The 5000-nt window shown below is 35.0% G+C and overlaps 1 protein-coding gene across 6 annotated transcripts in view; it reads right to left on the bottom strand.

Annotated features, from left to right (window-relative positions):
* The window catches only part of LOC143018056 (dipeptidase 1-like), a 1041568-nt gene that overhangs the window by 203952 nt on the left and 832616 nt on the right, over positions 1-5000 (bottom strand). The window lies entirely within an intron of this gene.

The following is a 5000-nucleotide window of genomic DNA, read 5'->3' as shown; positions in this document are numbered from 1 at the left end:
CGACGATGACGATTATGATAATGATGATGATGATGATTATGATGATGATGATGATGATGATGATGATGATGATGATGATGATGATGATGATGATGATGATGATGATGATGATGAGGAGGAGGAGGAGGAGGAGGAGGAGGAGGAGGATATCGACGATAATGACGACGACGACGACGATGGTGAAGATGATGATGATGATGATGATGATGATGATGATGATGATGATGATGATGATGATGATGATGATGATGATGATGATGATGATGATGATGATGATGATGATGATGATGATGATGATGATGATGATGATGATGACGAGGACGACGACGATGATGACGACGACGACGATGATGACGAATGTTGGTGGGATTTGAAAACAGATATGAGGGAGATGGTTCTCTCCGATGTCCGTGTCGCATGGCAACCTTTGTTTCTTCGAGATCAGAGAGAAAGCACAAATTGATGACGGGCAATCCAGACGCGGAAAGCGCTCGACTTCTCCACCCCGCGCCATTGGCAAAGCGGTGTCGAAGGAGCATCTGACACAAAACCACATGAATCGTAAATCCTTTGATTTATTACATATAGAAGAGGGAGATATCACCACAGTTGCTATATTGGATATATTCATCAAACATCTTTCCTTCACAGGCTGGATTAATCAATGTTGGTAACAAAGAACTTAATAAATTAATAGAAATAAAAAATACATGACTAATTAAGGAAATCGTTAAATAGATAAAGGATGAATTCATAGATAAACAAAGGAATAATCAAATTAATAAATGAATAAATGAATAGGTGAAAATATGAACAGATAAAAAAGGGAATAGATGCATAGATAAATAAATATATGAATAAATGAATACATGAACACATGAATATGTGAATAAGAGAATAAACAAATAAATCAAAAAAATAATTAATAAATGAATAAGTGAACGAGTGAAAAGTGATCAAATTAATAAATGAATAAATGTATAAATGAATAGGTGAATAAATGAATAAATGAATAAATGAATAAATGAATAAATGAATAAATGAATAAATGAATAAATGAATAAATGAATAAATGAATAAATGAATAAATGAATAAATGAATAAATGAATAAATGAATAAATGAATAAATGAATAAATGAATAAGTGAATAAATGAATAATCGAATAAATGAATAAATAAACAAATTAGTTAATAAATGAACAGATAAACGAATGAATGTACGTATATATAAATATATAAATGAATATATAGATAAGATTACAGATATATAGATAAACAAGTAAACTAATAGATGAATAAATAAACAAACAAATGAATGAATTGATAAATTAAATTGTCTAAAAAAAAAAAAAAAAAAAAAATAAGATAACAGAACACCCGAAGAAGAGTGTTTTAGAACCAGGGAGCTACAAATGCAAAGATAGTTCTGAGTAAAGTTGAAGGAAAGTATTGGTGACCGACGGTGATTTATTTTGTTGATCTCACGTAGGCTGAGCAATTATCAGATTTTTAACAGCGAGCGATTTTCTAAACTCCTGTAGCATTTTGTAGCTTCGTTAAGGGACTACTTGAAATAGGCTGAGTAGACTTTAGGACATAATGACATTTATCAGGTTATAACAGCTCCAAGTAGTATCAGTCAGGATGCATTGACATACTCGTATATATATGGCCACACTATATTTGGTGGTCAACTTCTACGTTACGTTCATTATAATGTCCACGTTTATCATAGAGGTACATAGCTCGAGTAATAGTATATAAATATTTTATTTAAGAAATACCACACGAATGATGAATGGAAAAAAGATTAAGCACTTGCCAATACATACATACATACATACATATACCAAAGGGTTTTTCCCTCTTACACGGGGGATAGCCAAAAAATAAAAAGGCATAGAAACCACTCTCACCCATTCCATTTCCTATATATTCCCTGACCAATACTAGTGAAAATATCTGAAGAAAAATAGTGTGAATATGAACAAGAGATATTTTTTTGGAATTGAACCAAACGATCTCATCGGATGCAAAAGAATAGCGACTAAAGAAAACTGTTAAAGAGAACTATTGAACAAAACCAAATAAACAAAATAAAAGCAATAACCAGAGATGATCAAGATACAGGTTCACTAATAAAGTGGATGATCTCAAAGACTGAAATAAAGAAGAGATCACAAATATAATATGCTAACACACGACCAGGAAGTCTATCTATATACCAAGGGCCTTTTCTCCCCTTTTAAGGAGGGTTGCCAAATTAAAGACAAGAACTTACTCCCACCCATTCCACTGCCTTCCACCAATTTGTATCCCCCTCTCATCTTAGCTCCTAGTGGATGAAGGGGCCTCCCTGTCTCCTGCTCACTGCTCGGGTCAGAAGGAATTCATCAAGATAAGCAAGATATGATCAGGAAGTAAAAAAAAAAAAGAGAGAGAGAGAGAGAGAGAGAGAGAGAGAGAGAGAGAGAGAGAGAGAGAGAGAGAGAGAGAGAGAGAGAGAGAGAGAGAGAGAGAGAGAGAGAGAGAGACAGAGAGAGAGAGAGAGAGAGAGAAAGAGAGAGAGAGAGAGAAAGGTGAACTTGAAACCCAAGTAAAGAAGATGACAGAAATAAAATTAGAAGTTGCCATAAGAGCTGAAAGTGGAGTTGATGGACTTTGGTGGGGAAAGTGGCACGAAGAAATGAAGATAGAGAAAAAACAATGATAAACCAAGAAGAAAACCACATCGAATAAGGAAAATGTAGAAAACGAAATTACAAACAACAAAAGGGGACTGTGCAAATGCTTCACTAGAATATTCATTGCCTGCGTCAAAATAGAATGACAACAACGTCCCAGGACAAAAAAGGGAGGAATGAAGGAATCTCATAAGAAGAAGAAACAAGACACAGGAGAGGCAAATAGATAAGAGAAACAAAAATCACAGAATAGCAAATAAAACGACTAAAAGAGAATGAATAGACATCAGAATCGGCTGCGCAAGGAGGGAGCACATACCAAATAGAACAAATATGTTTGTTAAGGTTATCCTTCAAAAATACGTATAAAAGACACACCAGAAAGAATATCAAAGAATAAAAGTCGACGAAGATTCAAATGGTATTGCAAATTGGACACATAAGAAAAGTTGAAACTCATTAAGAACAAACAATGCTTCAGCAAAATCAACTGCAGCGGTGAATGGAAACAGTAGATATGTAACTGGGAAAAGCAAATTTGTTTCTTAAATGATAAAAAGTAGCATTGTAAAATTGTAACTTTACAATCCACGTATATTTACCCTAATCTTCCTACCATTCCCATATGGGAAGACGATTTCGAAGAAATTTTTTTTCCTGGTCCCCTTGATGTATTCCAAGATTATCATTCATCTTGAATAAAGTACAATTTAAGATTAAAAGTAAGTCGGTTACTTTAGCTTAGCCTCTCCAAATATGACATTTTTCCATTCAGATATTTTAGTAATTTTGTGTATTCGCTATTTCGAAAGAGTAAATAGACTGGTTATACATGCACTACTTCACTTTTTTGTGATTGGTAGTATGACTTAGTAGAATGAACAAATGCAATGTCAAGTGTCAATAAACAAATGTCAACGTCAAGTGTCAATGAACAAATGTCAAGTGCAATAACATTGTCACCAAAGTGCAACAGAGAGAAGGCATAGAACACTCGTATGGGAACACTGAGATCCTGAACACCAGGTTTACGAAAAATAGGTTATAGAGCAATGCGTCCTTCCATTACAATTGATCAAGATGCTAAGTAGTATAACGGCAGCCAGCCCGCCTCCAACAAAGACTTTTTTTTAGAAGCATGAGAATATGTCTTGGAAGGAGGCGAAGACAGTAAGAGGAGGCGCGTCAAAAAAATATAAGAGAAAGGACTAATGGACAGATATTAATGGAAATGAAGGATTACAAAGGATTACAAAGGCGGAGCATACCGACAGGAGACTTTTTGATCCATATCTAGGTCGAATGCGAAAAAAAATCATAATAATAATAAGATAATAAATAAAAACTATAATAATGTAAATAACAAATAAAATACATAAATAAATGCATAGGTGTAGTTAAATAATACACAAACAGGTAAATAGTAAATAATAATAAATTGACATATAACTAATAATAGATGAAAATCAGACAGACAAATGATAACAAAACAAGAGAGTGGAAGATAGGGACAATATTTTCTTTTGTTGCATGTACTGGAGGATAAAAAGTCTTTGACTGTGACAGTGGAAGACGCCAGAAAAATGCCTGTAATGAGAGATGAGGATGATAATGTTTCAGCAAAAGAGGAAATACAAAGTTAACTGAAAAAAGAATAGAAAATTTGGTGAGGCATCTTAGATAGATGTCAATGGAAAAAATCTTGATTGGTAGATTATGTGTTTCTAAGGAAAGGAAGTGCATCGAGAGGATGAAAGAGTGAATGTATAGCTTCACTATGCAAGGGAGCAAAATTGAATGTAGTAGATTTAGATGGATCACCCTGCTAAGTGCAGTCGATGAGATGTATGAGAGAATGTTAAATGAGAGAATTGAGAAAAGAATAGGGCAGTGTGTGTTTAGAAATGTAAGAGGGTACGTATTTACATATGAATATATATGCATATAAATGCATACATGTTGATACATTGTAACAAGTATACGGTAGATGAAGGAAAGCACGAGTCGTGTTCCAATTTTATGGAACAAGGTACGTTTATCGCAACATTGATCCACAAATACACACACACACACACACACACACACACACACACACACACACACACACACACACACACACACACACACACACACACACACACACACACACACACACACACACACACACACACACACGCACGCACGCGCACACACACACGGTCACACTCACTCACACACACACACACACATACACACAAACACACACACCTCGTGGCGCAGTGGTTAGAGTTCACGGCTGCCATTGCGGCGGCTCGGGTTCGAATCCCGCCTAGGGC

This window comes from Oratosquilla oratoria, chromosome 34 (genome assembly GCF_046742065.1).
Source record: "Oratosquilla oratoria isolate Oo_2021 chromosome 34, ASM4674206v1, whole genome shotgun sequence".
Taxonomy (NCBI): Eukaryota; Metazoa; Arthropoda; class Malacostraca; order Stomatopoda; family Squillidae; genus Oratosquilla; species Oratosquilla oratoria.
Note: the sequence above shows the minus strand (reverse complement) of the source record. Positions and strands in the feature narration are given on the sequence as shown.